The 20790-nt window shown below is 37.1% G+C and overlaps 1 protein-coding gene and 1 non-coding gene across 6 annotated transcripts in view; one reads left to right on the top strand and one right to left on the bottom strand.

The window, feature by feature from the left end:
* The window catches only part of PRKD1 (protein kinase D1), a 323586-nt gene that overhangs the window by 95622 nt on the left and 207174 nt on the right, over nt 1–20790 (top strand). The gene's annotated exons all lie outside the window — the stretch shown is intronic.
* Nucleotides 5495–5596, bottom strand: LOC144321392 (U6 spliceosomal RNA). Its single transcript, XR_013387055.1, has one exon. It is a non-coding gene; the product is annotated as a U6 spliceosomal RNA (small nuclear RNA).

Here is a 20790-nt window from a genome sequence, read left to right as displayed (position 1 = left end):
CTTCATGGACAGCAAGGGAGAAGAGATACTGTCAAATGTCATTTTTGGAAACTCTAATTTGTTTTTCTCTTTTCATTGTTTATGATAACCTTCTAGAAACTTGAAAATAGAATTTCCTTCCCTGCTGTTTTTGTCATTTGTATTTGGAAGTCCATTTTTTTCCAATGAAAAATAGTTATGTTGGCTTTTACTGAAATGGAAAACTTTCCAAAGCTATATACTCTTACTTTTTTTTTGTAATAAAGATGTTGTCCTTTCTTTCTTCCTGGATTTTTGGGTGGAATTTTTGAGAAGAATTAAGGAGTCAGTGGCCAGAAGAAGCAGAGTAGTAAGGTGGTTATTAACAGCACGGACTCTGAAGTCTTAGAGCTTGGGCTCAAATGTTGGGTCAAGCAATTTACTAACCAACTGGTTTCAGACACATTATTCTATCTCCCTGTCCCTCTCATCTGTAAAATGGGAATTATGTAATTGTACCTATGCATATGCTTGTTATGAGGATTTATTGAGTTGATGTTTGTAAAATACTTAAAATAGTGCCTAGAATATAGTAAATGGTATATGTTTGTTAAGTAAAAATGAGTATCTCCCCTCCTGCAATCTTACTACACTAATCCTTTTTCCTCCTGGTATGTTAGTGGGAAACAGCCCATAGCTCTCTCTTTAGAGAAGAGAGCTCCTCCTTAGAGAAGTTAGGGGACCCTAACTGAAGAACTATAGAGCATTTTTGTAAACTGATCTTTTCAGAAGTTGAAATGCATCAGTTTGCCACTCATCTTTGTGCTTTGGCTTCTCTGAGAGAAGACATTATTAGAAGGCTAACTAGATTTATTCACCTCTGGACTTTTCCTTACTCATAGCATGGCTTCATTTTGATTTAAAAGGAGTCCTACTGTATAGTTCTTGTGAAGAACATTTAGTGTAAAATTTCACAGATGTCAGGTATGTAAACTTGAAAGAAAATACCTTTTCAAAGTTTATTCAAAGAGATATAGGCTCATTCTTAAAATGCATATACATATACATACACTCACAAACCCAGCTAGCGTAAAAGTAGAGTACGTAAATGTATGCTTAGAAAAATTAGTTGGAAGCCTTCAGTCCTTAAAATGTTTTTTTTTTTTTACCTAAATGTGGTTAAATTGAGTAATTTCTGAAGCCTAGTAGGTCACAGGTAGTTTATATTTATTTTATACTGGAAGTAGCAACAGAGAAAGCATGATCTCTTGGACTGCCAGGAACTTGGGGGCATTTCAATATGTGGAGACCATTTTTAATAATCGTAGCAGTACATGAAATTGATTATTTACTTTATTGAGTACATAATATCCTGAATGACAGCTGTCTTACTTCTGGTTGCTATAGCAAATTACCAGGAGTGGGTGGCCTAAACAACAGATGTTTGTGTCTCACTGTTCTGGTGGCTGGGAAGTCTATAGTCAAAGTGGCAGCAGATCCAGTGTCTGGTGAGAGCCCCCTTCCTGGTTTGCAGATGGCCATCATGTTGTGTTGCATGAGGAGAGCAAACAAGGGCAAGCCCCCTTTGTCTCCTGTAAGGGCACTGATCCTACCATAAAGGCTCCACCCTCATGACCTCATTACCTCCCAAAGGCCCCATCTCTTATATTGGGGGTTTGAGTTTTAGCACGGGAAATTTTTTTGGTGGGGAGGACACAAACATTCAGGCCATAGCAACAGTTTTAACACTCTACTGAAATATAAAACCATTAGCAAAGCTGAAGAATCCCCAACCGACCTTTTAACACAAGGCAAAGTCAGAGTACCTATAAACTTATGAAGGATTATTAATGATATGGCTGAGGACATATATTTAATAGAAAAAATAATCATCTAAGCAATTAAAGACAGTAGATAATTAAAAGTAGTTCATATGTTGGACGGTGAGTGATAAGAACTTAAAAAGTGAATAACTTTCTAGATTGTTTAGATATGCTTATGGCTAACAATTTTTCTATCATTATGTTTCACAAGTTTCATAACAAGAGATGTAAGCAAAAGCAAACCATATCTTTTTTTTTTTTTTTAAAGAATGAAAATCAACTCCGTACCACTGTGGTTCTGTTGTGGCACATGGTTAGTTTTTTGTTTTTTGGGTTTTTTTGAGTAGGCTGTAGTGATAGCTCAGGGACTCTGGCTCGCTCTCTGTGTTGATTTCTATCAACTGCTGATGAAAAGCTTCCAAGGGGAATTTTGATTGAATACTGACATGGCTGTGTTCCATTCATTAAATTTTTCTCTTTGCCTGTACCTACATTGAAGGTAGAAATGTTTTTTTTTTTAAAGTTAATGGAGAAATGAGTATTATTAATACATAGAATACTGGTACCACATTGAAACTGCTAGACAAAAGATCTTCTATCATTTCTTTAGTTTACCTGGAAATAAAAATGGAGTCTGGAGTTGTGCTGTATAAGAAGCACAGCAAGAAGTGGACAGTGGACAGGGAGTCCACTTAAGACTTTTAACATTGTTAATGGTCTGGGAAGAACCCTGAGACAAGGAGACTCTCCAGATGGGTGGCTGTTACATGATGCATCAGGTTGAATTATTAGTGAACGTTCCATTGCATAGTTCTGTAAATAGTTCCAGGCTTTCCAGTTAAGTACAACTTGAATTGATGGTTAGGTTGTTATCAGTAAATTTCTCCACATTTTCTCTTTTCAAATTCAGATCTGTGTTTGAGCCAAAGGCTTGTATAATGTACTTGGATTTTCCTCTCATTGTTATGTCTAACCTCTTGCTCACAACAGTTACCCTCTTAGGGACATTTTGAAACTGAATTTCTAGAATGAAGAAGTGAAAATATGTTGGGAAGATATAAATCATGAGACTCTATGGTATTCAGGCTAACTATGATGTTCTAGTGGATTGGAAAGAAATAGCTAATTACCATATGTTTGATTTTTCTTAAATAATTTAGATACTTCTAATGGTAGTTTTGATTAATTATTTAATGTTACAGGACTGTGCAGTTTACTGTGGTAATTTTTCTTTGATGATTAAAAGATCATTTGAGGCACATGTTTAGTAGCTTTTTAGCTTTAAAACTGGTAAGAAACCTCTGAAATAGAGCTTGGGGGAAAAGCCGGGAAGTTAGCATGGCCATTGATTTGAATGACACATTTTAGATAACTGGTTTTTAAGAAATAAGACAAAACACTGCATTGTTCCTCTGTGTTCAACTACACATTTTTGTCATCTTCTTTTAGACTGGTGTTTATTTAAGGATTAAGCCATCCTTTTCACAGCTTATATAGTGACACAATTCAGGTTTGCATTTAACCTATATTTTGCTTAGTCATTAATATTTTTGCACAGAGTTCATTAAATTTCATGAAATATAATTGACTTAGTTTTGAGTGCTAAAGAATCAATGATGGAATAGAACAGAGTCAAGGTTTTTGTGGCAAGTAGATACAAAGCTGTATTTGTGTTGGTGCCAGCAATGGAGGCAGCAGGGAATCGCCAAGAGGGCACCCAGCCAGCCTGGGATCCAAGCCTACACCAAGAGGGGAGGGCTTTGAATATGCTTTTGAGAAAGTGTACCAAAGTCAGGTGTGCACACTGAGGTTAGGGCACATGCAGACATTAGAGGTAAGCTGCTTTGAACCTGAAGGCCCACGATGGGACAGGAAGAAGCCCAGTTCCTTAGTACCCTGGCACAGTCAGGAGCTGAGGAATCCAGGAACTTGAGCGGCCAGAGCAGAACTAGGGCACCAAGAGCAAGGAGACACTGATAGACAGCCAACGCTGCTCTCCTGCTTTGGGAGGCTTCTTAAGTGCTTTTTTGTTAGACTCCCAGCCTCAGAGCTTGGCTTGATGAAGACTCAGTAATCTGCCACACCTGGCAAACCCTGACATGCAGTTGCTGGCATATCCACATCTGACTGGTGCTGACAGTGATTAATTATGTAGGGTGCAGCACGATACAGTCAAGTGAGGTCATGAGCAAAGTGCTGTTTTATTTGTGTTTCCTTCCCGTCTACTTCGGCATTTTAACTCTGAAATAAAGCTGAAAGGGAATTTAGCTAGTGAAAAGAAAAAAGCCAGGTTGGAGAAAAATCTGTACATATCCATTCATTAATTCAGTCTTCCATTCAACAAAATTTTTTTTGAATGCCTTAGTATGTAATTCCCCGAAGTGAATGAATATTCATTTATCTTTGAAATTCAAATTCTATTTTACTAATGAACAGCTCAGTGTTTTACCCGGAGGTACAGAGTTAGCAGCGGCAAAACTAATTTGGATCCCAAACCTCTTTCTTTGTGTAATCAGTTCTTCAGGTCTCTCTGTAAAGTCCTGGCTTGAACCAAAGGTGGGTTTATCTTGGCTCTGAAAGCTGTCTGACTGAGCAAGAAATAGTAATGGGATGCATAATTTATATTGAGTTGGTGCTGAGCACTTGAGAGGTCAGAATGGGAACAGACTGCCATAGTTGATATAAATTGCTAATGTCTGTAGAGTATTTTCAATGTGGTCGGCTCTGTGGTGTTGAGTGAGTCTCTTCTATTATTTTACTTAATGCAGTCCTAGTAGAATTAGGTGACCTTTGAGCAGGATTTATCTCAGAGGCCCTATAGACATGGCTACATCCTTTCCCCCAGGACTGTGACAAGATTGATCCCCTTTGGGGATTTGCTCACATACACAGTCTTCAGAAGCAAAAAAGAATTCTCACTTGGCTCAGTTCCTTGGGAACTCAGTCTTGAGATTCAGATTTTCCCTATTATACTTTAGGGTTGTTTTAGGGTTCTTTTTTTTTTAGCATTTGACAGGCAAGATGTTTTGTCTTATGTATATAAAAATTAAGTAACTGTACCAGCATCACATATGTACTTTCAGTTGTAAATCGTACCCAAACCAACTTTCTGGGTGCAGTAACTTAACAATTTAAAGTTGATTTTGTGCTATTTAATACACATTTATCCCCCTTTTGTGAATAAAGGCATGCTTTTGCATAGACTACTTTGGTTGCTAGAGTATTTTTATAGTTTCTAGATTGTGTGTTTTCATTTTATCTTAAGTAGGTAAGAGAAGTTTTAATAAGAAATATAGCTGAACACATTCCTCTTGATAGTGTACAATGTGGTTAACATGCTGACTACAGATTTTGCATTGGAGTTAGTTATTTAAAGAATTGTTCTTTTATATCATATCATACTCAAATTACATTCAATTTAATGTTTTGTATATATCTAGGTATAGGTAGTTTTGGTAATAATAGCTTGTATGCTGTTTTTTGTCCATTTAATAGGCCTCAGATCTTTTAAAAATTGAGCTAATGACAATATATGGTTGTAAGAAATAATTGAGAAATTTCTATATAGTTTACATGGTTTCTCCCAATGGTAACATTTTGCAAGACTGGTATAATATCTCAGCTAGGATACTGACATTGACACAATCCACCTTTCCCCCATTTTATTCAGGTTTTCCCAGTTTTGTGTATATTTGTATTTAGTTCTATAAAATAAAAATAGGGAACATGTAATAAATTTGTGTGTCATCCTTGTGCAGGAGTCGTGCTAATGTCTTTGTCCAATTTTATGGTATATATGCTACAGAAGTAAGCACAGGCCCACAGACCTTAGAGTTTTTTATGAATCAAGGCTGGCTTCATGGGCCCGTGACAGAAATCCCTAGTTTTATGTTTGAATTTGTGTTTTGTAAGTGAAGTCTGACAAGATAATGGAGCCTGCCTCTGATCTGGGATAGGTTCTCTTCTGCTTTCAACTGCTTGATTCCCACACCCCCTAGAACCCCACAGACCTGGCCTCTTCCTTCACATTCCTGTCTCACAGCTGCTGTTGGCTTTCATACCTGGCAGGGATAGGGTGGGCTCTAGAGCAAGATCCCAGGAACATTTCAGGCCTGGACACTGATGCAGTTGTCCCCATCTAGGAGAGTCACAACGATGCCTCAGTGGGGTAAACTTCTCACCTACCCCAATGTAGGTGCCTGATGTACCTGAGATTTTCAGTACTGCTGGGGATGGGTTGGGGTGGTGTGTCTTTGGGAAGGGAGATCCCTGACTTGACTTCTCTGCCCCTAGAAGTGCACGGAGCATTGGTCTGCAGCTGCAAGGGGAGGGGAGACTCAATACCTAATGGGGGAGAGGGGGTGGTTTGTGTGTGTGGGGGGCCTAGCTGGCTGTTTTCTAGCACTTGCTTTGCAGATCACCCTGTGCCTGAGGGATCACAGCAGGGACTAGTAAATAAACAATGCCTTGGCAAGTTGAGAGAAGAAACTGCAGCAGAAAGGAGGAATCTTGATATTTTAGTACCTTTAATGGAACTTTTCTCCTGTCTTTTGAACATAGGGCCCTGCATTTTCATCTTGCGCAGGGCCTGCAAATTATGTAGCCCATTCTGATAGGCATAGTGTTATCTTCAGCAATCATTTACTATACACAGTGCCCACTTGTTTTCACTGCATCATCCTATATTTGCTTCAAATTTCAGTGACATAATAAGAAGATATTCAGTGAGACTGTGTGGGGACTAGAGCAGCACAAAACCCATAATGATATAAATATGTGGTGGAAAATTACAATAAAACCCTTGCATCTTCCACTTTAATTTTGCCTCAAGGAAATGGCAAAATGCCCAGCTGGCAATAACCAGTTCCAAATGAGCTGCCAAAACTGCTAGGTGCTGAAATATATAGTTTGTTGCTCTTCCCCATTTTGGTGCTTGACTATAGGTTTTGAGGTTGGTGTTTCAAAGCCGGAGCAGGTGCCTGCCACCTGGAAGCATTTTCTTAAGTGCCTTGCTAATATCAACACAATGAGACCTATTGAAGTGTATTTTTAAATAACACTGAAGCTGCTTTACATGTGTATACATGTCTATTGAAATACAATCATAAATAGGCCTAAAATGTTTTCATCTGGAATTCAAAGGGATATGATTTGTGTCTTGGAACAATAAAGGATTCTTGTAAAAAGGAACATGCTGATGAAAAACATTTAGATAAAATTAAAATATTTGAAAAGTTTGTAAATGTCGTTTGAAGTACTGGCATAACAAAATTAGATTGCTTCACCTTAGAACCCTACACAGGGAGGTGCCTAGTAGATACCAGGCAGCAGTGCTAGCAAGGCGGAGGTGATGGTGAAGAGTAAGTACAATTGTTCAGACACATTTCAATCTTGGGGGCCAAGAGACCCTTCCTGTTTCATTTGAAAGAATTACCTTAATTTTTGTACTTGTGAATACAGTTATACGTCAGATCATTTCTGGATGCAGAAAGCCAGTTCCTTGTCTCCAATTAAGGTTTTTCTTTTCCTTGAGCAAGTGGTAGAATTTTCCATGAGCATCTCTGTATATTTAGTGCATTAGGGATCGGTGAATGTCAGAAGTTTCTGAGGTCAGTTTTTGTTTTAATGCTTGTCTGCACCATCTGAACTGTGTCCCAGTGCTCATCTAACCAAACAACTACTTTGTTTATAGTTCTGCCTGACCTGAGGTATACTCTGCCTGATGTGCTGGCTGTTTTCTAGCTCAGAATACATAATTCAGACTGGGTCTAGCAACATGGAGTCCAGGCAGAGAAGGTTGCTTGAAATCTAGGACTAATAAGAATGTACTTTCATTGCTCGTTTCACATCCTACTCCCTCTCCCAACCCTATTGCTAGATCCCAAAATAAGAGCAACAAACTAAACAAGCAAACAAAAATCAACACTCCCCTCTCCCCCCATTTAATAGTCTCCTCTTCTCCCTACTTTGGCTTACAAAGTTGCTAATTAGAAGCAAAATATCCAAACAATCCTGTAGGAAGAAGAAAGAGACCCAGCAGGGGACACAGATAATCTGTAAATTAGGTAATTAGTATAAGAATAATCATGACTCTGTTGTCTTTGAGTGCTTTTTCTTGGATTTGGTACTAGTAAACCATTCAAGTCCTCCTGCAGGCTGGGGAGATCCACCACTTGATCTGCTTTCCTCTCCTGGGTGTTTATTTACCCAGCACGCTGGCCTTTCTTCAGGCATCTAAGCCTGAGTGGGTGCTGCCTGTTTCCACATTACACTCTCATACGTCTATTTTTTTTTCTCCAAACATTACTTTCATTTTCTAACTGTTCTTTCTCCAGCTTGTTCTCATTTGCTAAATGCCCTAACTTTTAAATTTTCCTCTCTCCTCCCCCTTGCACATCCCCCTTCGTTGGCAGCCTACAGGGACTTGTTATCACTTTGTGGCGGTTGACACTTCCCATCAACACTGAAAGGTGCTCAAGTTCCAGAGGGTGGCGGCAGCGCACCCTGGCGCCACCACACACCAACCCTGAGACCCTTAGCTCACTTAAATTCCTTGCTTCCTTCTCCACCTCTGTGCAATGGGGATGATTATATCGTTTCTACCTCGTAAAGTTGCTGTGAAGATTAAACGAGCTATTCCGTATCACCTATTTAGAACAACACCTGGCTCATAGTAAGTGCTTAACAAATGTTAGCCATTATTCCTTAATGTTTGGTTGACTCAGTTATGTGACTCTTGAGTCACCTGTTCGTGTCTTATTTTTCTGGCAACACCTATTCATGTCCTGGATAACTGGGGTTCCTGAGAATACATGTGGAAAATGCTACTCCTCAAGATAGGTGTAGTTAGCATTGCCATTTTTCTCAAGTCATTTTATAAGAGGGCAGATTAAGGTTGAAATTCTAGAAGTAGAATTTCTCTTATAGTCAGATCCTTCTGTTGTCAGCATCTCTCCACCAGTGTGCATGCCTCTGTGTGCTCTTTCTCCTGATGGAACAGTAATGTGTGCTGACACGTTGCTACTTCAGGTGGTCTGCTGACCAGCAGCATGGACATCGCCTGGGAGCTTGTAAAGATGTAGATCTCAGGCTCCACCGTAGACCAACTGAATCAGAATCTGCATTTTATTTTATTTTATTTTTAAATTATTTTTAGAATCTGCATTTTAACAAGATCCCCAGGTAATTCATAAGTACATTGCTGTTTGAGAAACATTAGGCTAATATTTCTGGGTCTAGAGTACCAAAATTTTGCCCTAGGGAAATAGAAAGTCATCAACCTAAATTCTGTTTTACAATACATAATATTGACTACTTCTACAAGTATAGCACTTTAAACCCTATGTGATTTCCTGGAAAACCTATATTGGCATTCTCTTGGGTGTAATTGTTATCGATTAATGTCATGATTAAAAGTGTAGCTTAGGTCTACTGGGAGCTTTATCTCCTGGAAAGAAAAAAAAAAAAACAAACTTACCTCATTGATTTGAAGCCTTCATTCAGTCATTCTTACCTTTTCAGAAAACACTTCAGATAAATAGCAATAATCTTAGCAGTGAGAGATTTGTCTCAAGGGATTATCTTTCCAACAATGACTTGCATTGATTAAGTTCATTGCTTTTTAACTGTTCATTTTGTTGCTGTGGTAACTCCGTGTTAAAAATTAGGATGCATTTTCTTAGCTGGGATGGAGCGTGAGGAGGGTGGCCACAGAGGAGCACATTTGGGCTTCTACTACTGGTTAGACACTTGCTGACAGTCTGGTGTTCCTGATGTTTTCTGAATATTGCTTTGTTGAAATAAGGTTGTGGTAAAAGGAGGCATTGAATATGCTTAATAGATAGCACGCAGAAGAGTCAGGCTAGTATTATGATTCCTCGTATCTCAGCCATGTATCAAGAAAGGACCTGAAGTGCTGAATTATTAGCTGGAAAACTTTGCTTTTTGAACAGTTGAGTTGTGTAAACCATGTGTTGTTAGATTGTTGCCTTGCCTTTTGTATACCTCTGTTTTTATGGGTGGGTGGAATATTTGGAAAATCCCTAGATTTCTATGGTTGTGGAGAGGGAAGACTCAGCTTGTTAGTTGGAATTTTGATTTATGAAACACTAAATGGAGTGTATTAACTCATTCAGCTCTCTGAATCTTCTTTATAATTACAATGATAAATATTAATTAAAAATAGAATTTACTTGAGTTTCTATAACATTTACTGCCTCTCATAAAGAGAGACAGCAGAAATATAAGACTGGTATTATCTGTCTCCCATACTTTGCCTTACAAAAGTAATCTTCCGTGGGACACTTGGGTGGCTCAGTAGGTGAAAGAGTCTGACTCAATCTCAGCTCAGTTCTTGATCTCAGGGTCGTGAGTTCAAGCCCTGCATTGGGCTCCGTGCTAGAAGTGGAGCCTACTTAAAAACAACAACAACAACAAAAAAAAACTTATGAAAATGTAATTCAGATCATGTCTCTCTATTACTTAAGATTCCCTGGTGCCTCCCATCACACCTTGGACAGAGCACAATTCTGAAGACAGAGCTTCTGACCATTTCCTATGTGTACCTGGAGTTCTCCACTGTACCTGGAGAAATAATTGGCATTTCCCTGAACCTATGGACTTCTGACCATCCTGGTTCCTCTAACCTGCAAGACATTACTGCCCTTACCACGTTTCCTTCTCTGCATAGTATCATAGCTTCAAGACTCAGCTCAACCATATCTCCTTTGTGGAACCTTCCCGAACCCCACAGATTGTTCACCTTGTGTGTTCATACTTCTGCCATGACATTTATCATGTTGTATTAGTCAGGGCTTTCCAGTAAAACAGAACCAGTAGAATTTGGGTGTGGATGAGGGCATACAGAAAAAAATTTATTGCAAAGAAGTGGATTATGTGATTGTAGTGGCTGTTAAGTCTGGGATCCAAAGGGCAGACTGTCAGGATGAAAACTCTCAGGCAGGAACTGATACTGCAGTCATGAGGCAGATTCTCAATCTCTTCAGGGAAACCTTCATTTTGCTCTTAAGGTTTTTTGACTCATTGGATGAGATCTACCCAGATTATTGAGGGTGATCTCCTTACTTCAGGTCAACTGATTGTAGATATTAGTCACATTTACAAAATACCAGTAACATTTATATTAGTGTTTGATTTAAATAACTGGGTACTGCAGCCTAGCCAGGTTGGCACATAAAACTATCCATCATACATGGCATCTGCAATTATTTATGTACCTGTAATTCCACCTTAGGACTGTGAGATCTCTCAGTCATAAACAAACATTACCTTTAAGTGACTAAGATATTATTTTATAGATTGCTTAAATTGTGAAATAAAAAATACTGTTTTTATCATTTATTTATATTTTTTTAAAAATAAAATACATAAATATTTATTTTAGAGAGCACATGCAGGTGGAGGGAGGGGCAGAGGAAGAGGGAGAGAGGGAATCTTAAGTAGACTTCCCACTGAGCACAAAGCCTGACAAGCTTTATCTCAGGACCCTGAGATTATGACCAGAGCCAAAAATCAAGAGTGGGGATGCTTGACCACCTGAGCCTCCCAGGTGCCCCAGTATTCCTACCATTTAGATGTACTAGTCCTTAGAAACTTGAGTCAGTCTGCCCATGATTTATAATGAAGTTCTCTACTCATATTTTGCTAATAGTTTTAAATGAAGGGAAACAGAAGAAGCAGCTTATTTATTAAAAATAATTTACACATTCTATATTGGTAGAAATTCATTATATGCTTTATTATTAAATTTGCAAACTATGGGTGTAACAGTGAAAGAAAAAGATGTGTGGAAGAATTGAGATTCAGCTTGTTTTAAAAATTAAAGATCTGGGTGTCTGGCTGGCTCAGTTGGTTAAGTGTCTGCTTTTGGCTCAGGTCATGATCCCTTAGTCCCAGACTGGAGCCCTGGGTTGGGCTCCTTGCTCAGCTGAGAGTCCTTCTCCCTCTGCCCCTCCCCACTCCTCATGCTCTCTCTCACACTCTCTTAAATAAATAAATAAATAAATAAAATCTTTACATACAAATAAGAGGTCCATTTCATTTATTTAATTATTTATTTAAGTATGTTATTTTTATTTGCACTCAGAAAAATCCTTAGTATATATAATACTAAGTACACTTGATTAGTAAGTGTTTAGTGTCAGTTTTTCCCGATCTGTGTCACCACTGAAAAGGTAGTTCCCTTATTTTGATCCTATCTGTATATTACTAGTTTTTGAAAATATACCTCAAAACTCTTTTCTCCCAAAATTTCCAGGATTAATTAGAATATTTTGATGTTCCTTTTTTCTTATTATTTGTATATGTGTTCACATTTGCTCTTTTAGAAAACTTACTGTTTTGCTGTTACATAACTTTCAAACGACGTTTCACACTTATCGTTTGAATCTCGTAATCTCACTATTTGACACCTGCATCTGGGTTCATTATTTAAGGCCAAATTCAAATTGTTTAACTCAGCCTCTTTATCTTTCCTGCTACTCTATCTACTTTTTTCCTTGGCATGTGTGTGTTTCTCTCAGTGACACTTGCTGAGATTTGGTTCACAACCTTTGGACATCAGTCTTTCCAGATCCCCCACCTTTCCCATCCAGTCAGATGTTTGGTGAATTCCAATAATTGTCTTTTCCTGAGTGTCTTACCTTTACATCCTCTATTGTATTTAAACAACCATCTTTCCACCTTGGATTATTATTACCTCCTATGTAGACTCTTGCAGTAAGCATCATGGACTAGTCACTCTGTCCTCAAAGTTATCTCCTGTGCTCTCAACAGGTTAATTATGCTAGTATAGTTACTGTTTTAGTATTCACCAGCTTAAAAAAGAAAAATCAAAACTAGTGGCTTCCCATCACCAGTAAAATGAAAACAAAGTGTTTTCCAATCAGGTCATTTACAGTGCTCCAAATGGCTAGATTACTTTTACAGTTTTCTTGTTCAGTCTTCCTGTGTATGGACATCAAAATTGGACTGTTTTAAACAATATGTACATTGTGTTTCCCTATCTTTGAACTTTAGCTGTGCTTTTCTCTCCATCTGGAATTGTCTACTCACAATTTTTGCTCATTAAAATCTTCCTGTCTCCTGTCTTTTTGCTGAAGGGGCTGGGTCCTTTTCAGCCTTCAATATACAACTATGGCTCAAAGACCAACATTGGGGAGGAGTACAGAGAGGGCAGTGAAGACAGCCTGTCACATGACTGGTTCATTGAGGTACAGTTTTTGGTTCTCAAATTTTAAGCTCCAGAAATTTTACTTTTTCCTTCCAGCCAGTGTTGCCATAGTTCCTAGAAGATAAACTCCTGCTAATAAAACTTAACAAAAAATTGTTATGAACTAGAATGATAGTTTACCAATTTATAGTGAATGATGTGCTTTAAGGATGGAGAGAGTATTGCCTCTCCATGCCAGGACACCTGCAAAGCAGAATCAGTAACTGGAAAGTTGAAACAGAAGAATTGGTTGGTCTTGAATGATATTCCATCTTGGTTGTGTTGAAAACCTTGTTGCCTTATTGGGTCATCTGATAAGGTTCTTTTCCTTGGATAATTTGATATAAACAATAATGGATCTTCAGGTTCTGATCTCTTATCCATTGTCCCAACTGACTGAATTACAGTTCTCCTTTACATGTTCCATTCCAGTAATGTCATTCTGAAGATGTTTGTTGCATTGTTTTAAATTTAGCAACACTCTGTCCTTATCAATTAATTTGTAAGGTAATCCAGGTCTACAAAACCACATTTAGATCCTTCTACAGTGGTGTCTTTGGATGGCAAGTATCATATGTCATGTGCTTCATGGCTTCAGAATGTGCCTTTTGTATGAACTTACACCAGAATTCTTAAATTGATTTACGCATTAGATGCAGTCACCTTTTAATATGTTTGTATTATGGTTATTTGCAAACTGGTCTTATTTACTACATGTCAGGTCTAAATTGCTTGAAAACAGGGACTATTTTTTTAAAAATTAAAAAAAAATTTCATTTGTTTTTCTGTAGCCTCAACTATGATGATTTTGTTCTTTCCAAAAGTGAACCTTGATATTCATTCCTTTATTTACTTACTTTTTAAAAAGATTTTATTTATTCATGAGAGACGCACAGAGGCAGAGACATAGGCAGAGGGAGAAGCAGGCTCTCTGATGTGGGGCTCTCTCCCAGGACCCTGGGATCATGATCTGAGCCAAAGGCAGACCCTAAACCACTGAGCCACCCCGGTGCCCTTCCTTCATTTACTTATTTTTTTTCCTTCCTTCCATCGTTCTTTTTTTCCTCACTCTCCTCTGTCCCCTCCTTCCCTCTCTACATTCTTCCCTTTGTTCCCTCCACACACATTTATAAAACACCTCCTACCTGCCAGGAATACATCAATGTCTGTGACTCAGTTTTACAGCACATAGACACTAATAGTGTAGTACTACCACTCATTGATTGATTGTCCTGAATTCTTCATCAGATCTATACAGTACCACCAAAGATATGTATAAATACACTGCCTCCCCTTATTTTGCAAATAAACAGACTGAAGTTCAGAGAAAAAAAATGACTTTCTTCAAACCACACAGTTTGTGAAATAGCTGGGATTTAAGCTCAGGATTGTTGTCTCAATTTATTCTTTTTTTCCTATTGTTTATTGATGGTCATTGGAGGCAACTTTATGGTTTAAGATAGTATTAGTTAATTGTATGTGCCAATTTAGTTAGGCTGTGGTGTCCAGTTGTTCATTCAGTACTAATATTAATATTGCTATGAAGGTATTTTGTAGTTTGTATTTTGTAATAGTTAACATCCATAACCAGTTGTCTTTAAATAATAATGTGGGTGGGCCTTATCCAATCAGTTGAAGGTTTATGGAATAAAAAGAATGTGGCATCAGGGTGCTTGGCTGCCTCAGTAAGTAGAGCATATGACTCTTGGTCTTGGGGTTGTGAGTTTGAGCTGTGTGTTGGGCATAGAGATTACTTAAAAATAAAATCTTAAGAAAAAAAGAAAGAATGCAACATTAGCTCTTGCCGGAGTTTCCAGCTTGCCTGTTAGTCCTGTAATTTTGGACTTACTAGCCTCCTCACTCATGTGAGCCATTGATATGTATATAAATACACATATGCACATACACACACTGTTGGGTTTCTCTAGAAATAAAGATTGATTGGCTGATTAATACAGCTTCTGACAATTAAATTGACAGAAGTATTATACAAAAATGTTAATTCCATTATCTTTAATTTCCATATTAAAACAATTCTTCAAATTTAAAATGTATATGGCATATGGTGACTTTTAAAAAAACAGGTATAGTTGGTACCAGTGGTCTTAATCAGGTAGGGAGCAAGTGTGGAGAAGGAAGGAAAAGAATGAGGGATTGTATTGTTTTCCTAAACTGACTGAAACAGAGAGTTGAAACAACCTGAAGATATTCATGTGATATCTTCAGGGAAACATTTATACATTTGGTAAAGACTTAATTTCAAAAAAATCCATCAATGACAATAACAAAAATAAAGCTATTTCTTTCTTTTATATTTGAAGATGGCATGTGTCTGTAGAGTTTATAGTGTTCACAGTTTTGCATTTGGGTTTTATAAGGTGCAGCAAATCATACATTCTCCTGAGACATGGTCTTTCCAAATAAGAAGACAGACATGGAAAAGGAAAGAGTAATGATTTTAGGATTGCAATAAAAAAGTAATTTCCTTGTTAGACTCCAAGTCATATAGTCAATCCAAAGATGTTAAATTTTCTGTTTCTTTGTTTACTGTAAATAGAAGATAACACTCTAATAAACCCCAAAGTCCAAAATGCAGATTTTTGTTAAATAAAAATTGGACCAAAATATAGGAACAAAGTTTTAAACTAGTGTGAATACTCTGCTTTATTCCCCCTGTCGCCTCTCCTTGGAACAGTATATCACAGTAAAATTGTTGGAAATACAGTTAGTAGTAGTAATGCTCTACAAAGTCACTTCAAACACTGAATTAGCAAATATTGAATCATTCATTGCTCCTAGGGGAAATACAGTGTTAGTTCCTGTGAGCTTCTGGTCACATTTTTGTTTACCAATCAATGCACAATCCTGCTTATGTGTGTTTAAGACACCTTGTTTAATATATTCATGGCCAACAGTATTATAACTCATGCCTGATTTAACCCACATATTTTCTTCATAAGGCTCATCACAGCCTTCTTACACTTGGAACACTAGACAACTCTTCAGTATTATGCTTGGGGGCCATTTTAACTAACAAAATCACCAATGAGAAGCACAAAAAACAAAAATGGTGGCATTTACTAGACTGAGAAAAGCACACTTGTTTACAGTATGAGAGCTGAAACAAGGCCTAGTGTCAGCTGGGGAGGTGCACACTGGACTCAGAAATTTTGCCACTCTGTAAATGATCCAGAAATGTCTGTGAGTAACCTGTGATTATTGATTAGGGGGTTACAAATACAGATTAGCTGGAAGGCGAATTCACAAATTCAGAATCTGCAAATAATGAGGATCTACTTTAAACAGTTTGTATCTTTCTGGAAGACACATATATTTGTGGGTAAATAGCCTCCTGGGAAGCCACTATGTGAGAGAGTACAGTGCTGTCCAAGTTGTTGGGCTACTAAACATTTTATGTTCATTTGCAAGATTCTTTAATAAACATTTTTAATCTTTGCTACTGCAGTCTTTTAGGAAGAGAAAATAAGTACTGTAAATAAACAGATCTCCAAATATGGCAATAGGATTTTCTCAGGAAACCCTGAGCAATTTCAGGTGTTTGTTTGGATCCACTAGCAAGCATAATAAAATCAACACAAATAAACACGGAATCAAAATCTGAGCAAAGTAGTTTGTCATCTTTTCCAAAATATTAATGGAGAAGCAGTTTGTCTTCTTTCACCAAGATTTATGAAGTCAGTTCATTAGCATATCACGTGTTTAACCATGTTAAAACAATTGCTTGTTTAATTGAAGTTTTCACCTTTTGATAATTTTTATCATAATGAAATTTGCCAAGAAATTAGCAAGTCTACAACTTGGATTCTCACAAACTGTTTATGTACTTTGAGGTTGATGCCAATCCTTCAATTCTTTATTTGTGAAACACTTATGTGCAAATTTCTGTGCTTAAAAGTCATGAATTATCAAATCAGGGCTTTTCTTGGCTTAACCAGCTGCCACATCATGGAGGTACCCCCACCCAAGAAGGAGGAGTAAAAGGGAGATGTCATTTATAGGTACTGAAGCAAAATTAGAACTCAAGGGCAGAGACAGTAGATCAGCTGAACTATTGGTGAAATTATTACCAAAAAAAGAGAAAGAAGTAAGTGAAAAAGAATCAGTGATGTGGAAGATGATTGGAGTATTTTATTGTGAATGTTTCAACCACTAGACCATTGCACCCTGAAAGAAAAGATGGGTTGTTATTTCTTTATTTTGAAAAGATATTGCAAGGCACTTTTCTTAGCCATATCATAAATTAGAATGAGAGAAAATAGATTTATATTATAGCAAGTAGAATTCAGTTTTTACTAGTGCAAGGAGACCCTACCAGAGGACTTTGGTTATGAATATTTATAACCTGAAATACATATAAGAAGTAAATTAGAGAAATTAGCATTGGCAATAATCATATTCCTATAGTGACACTCTGACTTGGAGAGAATTATATTAGGTAGTCAGAAAACTTAAGCCTATTGCTGCTTGAAATTATGTATATGTGGATCCTTACTGTTCTGGGCTTGAATTTGAAAGACTCACTCATCAAGATTTTTAGACACATTATATTTGCTTTTGCAAATTAGAAGCTCCAACCACAGATGCAAGTGTACATTGCCATGTGTGGAATTAATGCTTCAGACATCTTATGAATATGCATGTGTATTTTGGTGGCGCTTCTGCTACATAAGTCTGAAAAGCAGTGGGAAGTGGGTGTAACTGCGTGGAACTGCATATTGCTGTCAGGAAAGTGCAGTTCTCAAAGAAAAAAAAATTACAGGGGCAAATTTTCATATCAGATGTGTCTTCAGAGACAAAATTTTCCAAAAGTGAATAGCTGATATTTGTCCATTTTAATTAAATTAAAATTTCTGCTGACATTTTCACCGCATAACAACTTGGAAATGTTCTGAGGACAATGCTCCATATTTAAGTGTGCGTACATCTTCATGATGGTTTCTGGGATGCCTTAATTATTAATACGAGGTGAAATTTGGATGATATTTTGTTCTGTGGTTACAGTTGTTCCTGATTAAATGTCTCTATTAATGGTATGAATGGGTTGAGTTCAGCTTAAATTTTAATGTAAGGTTTAGTTTCTATATGTCACCTGGATTTTTTTTTTTTCTGGATTTTGATATTGATCAGCGATTACTTCAAAACTATGTTTCAGCAAAGAAATACAGAGTAAATAGTAGTGCTGTTCCAATCCCTTCCTCTTTGTGGTCCCGAGGCCTACATTATGGTACGTGGTAAAGTGAGGAGGAAGAACAGGAAAGCTAATGTGACTGGCTGCTCCTGCAGTGAGATGGTCTGTCCAGTAGTGGACATGGCTGAGATCCTTCGGCTCAGTGGGACAACAGGTCTGAATCCACGTGAGTGTGGCCCCATGGGTAGTTCAAATTAATTACCCACTATGGTTCTTGCAAAATGGCTTCTTTTGTAAAAGTTGTAGGAATTCTGAGAAATCTTGTTACTCTTATGTGGCTAAAGCAGAATTAGATTATATTTACATACAATTCTGATACTTCAGACATTTAAATCATTCCTTTCAGAACACAATTTGAACATTAAACTGGAGATAGTAACATCACCCCTACAGCTCATTATTGAGTTAAACTCACTGCATTTGACCAATTAATAAATATCAAAGAGATTTTGATTCATCACTCACATAAAATTTGTTTACAAGGCATACCAATAGCCTTCCTAAAAGGTAACCTGATACAGCTTTGCTTTTTAACCTGTTCTGGGAATAGTGATCATCAGGGGGTTACCCATTACCCTACTATCATTTATGACGGAAAAGAACAATTGACCACTGCTTTTTATTAGTTAGAATCCCTGTACATTTTAATCACTTTGAAAATAAGATTGTCCTAATTGAGTATCACATTTTCTAGACAAAAATATTTCCCTCCATTTAGCTCAGGTCATCATTTCTCAATGAATTTTCCTCATTAGAGCTTTTGATTGGATGAGGGGAATGTGTTGTTTAGGAACTTTAGAAAGAATTAAAGATTTTCACTCGTCTTAAAAACAACCAAAAACTCCCTTCTTGCCTCTACACTTCTCTTGTTTCTCTAGCCATTCTTTGTTGCCCTTGGGATTAAAATTTAACAAGTCTATACTTGTCTCTTTTTTACCTTGAGCTATCTCTTAAACATACTTTAATCCACTGTTATCCCCACCACTCCTCCAATAGTCTGATTAGGTTCAACAGTGACTTCCAAGTTCTTATAACTCTTTGTCATTGTTTGGTCTTTATCTTACCTGACTTACCCCAGAGCAGCAGAGACAGCACATGCACATCTACCCCTGTGCCCATAACTCACTTGTTCCTTGCTCCTCTTTCTCTAGACCTCTTCACGTCACAGTACCCCAGGGATCAGTATTTGGTTCTCTTCTCTTTTCTCTTTGCGCTTATTATTGGAGATCTCATTCAGTCTCATGACATTAAATCTCATTTATAGGCTGATGACTGCCAGATTGATGTCTTTATACCAGAACTTTATCCCAAACATTCAATTTTCCTATTTCACAAGTTATAGGAATTTCTGGTCCTACATCCAGAAATTGTAATAGACCAGTTTTGCATCTTCCACCAAAAAGAAAAAGCCATCTATAAGATGATAAATAAAGATGCAATTTAAAAACTTTGATATTGTTGTAATTAAACATTCATTTTAATTTCCCTATTCAGGAGTTGGGGAATTTATTTCAGATATACAAACTAGAATCACTCAATTCAGGAAAGCACATCATACACGTTTAAGTGATTTTTATGCATACTTGTTGATTGCTATTTCATATTTAAGGTTATTTACCTAACAAACTAATTCATGCCAACATAATATACCATGTAATCCTATTGGGAGATATCATTTAGCCAGAGAAATCATTTGCTTGCTTAGAAGTGTTACAAATATGCATATTACTGTTATTTGTATATCAATAGATGAAAGAAGAGTGTAGCATTTATAATTAAGTAAGAAACACACATACTAATATGACCAGCTAACACATTTAAAATGATCTTAGATTATGCTTATTTTGCTTGCCTTCTTTTGTAAATGTTCTTATTTTTGCCTATCTACCAATTAAAAAGTTAACTGTTTTAACCAAGCCAAAAATTGAATTTTATGACCTAAATATGCAGTTCACACACAGCATACTTCTATATTGTTAAGCTTAAAAATGTTCCAAATGATAATAGTGAGCATCCTAGAACATTTTGTGTTCTGCTAAGTGTCTCGAATGATTGTTTTAATACCTAGAGTTTGGCAGTATTCCAAATTATAACATTTATCATTCTTACCTAATTGGTCAATTTTACTATAGTTTCCCACTGGAAAAGAACTCTGATATGAAAGCAGTTTCAGACAGTTTCATTTCAACCATAAAGTCACTAAAATGTATGTTCATTCCTTTTTTTTAAAAGATTTTATTTATTTATTCATGAGAGACACAGAGAGAGGCAGAGACACAGACAGAAGGAGAAGCAGGCTCCTTGCAGGAAGCCTGATGTGGGACTTGATCCCAGGACTCCAGGATCATGCCCTGGGCAGAAGGCAGGTGCTAAACCGCTGAGCCACCCAGGGATCCTAAACAGATGTTCATTCCTAAGTTACACTACTACTGCTCATGCTGAAGAAAAGACAAAGATTCCAGAAATGTTTATTAGAATTTATTATATGGAATTTAAGTGAGAATATAACGAGAACATGAGTTATTTATTTAATACACGTGTTGCAAAACTGAGGTAAGAATACAGAGGTA

This window comes from Canis aureus, chromosome 9 (assembly GCF_053574225.1).
Source record: "Canis aureus isolate CA01 chromosome 9, VMU_Caureus_v.1.0, whole genome shotgun sequence".
Taxonomy (NCBI): domain Eukaryota; kingdom Metazoa; phylum Chordata; class Mammalia; order Carnivora; family Canidae; genus Canis; species Canis aureus.
The sequence above is the reverse complement of the archived record's forward strand: the minus strand, read 5'-3'. Positions and strand labels throughout refer to the sequence as shown.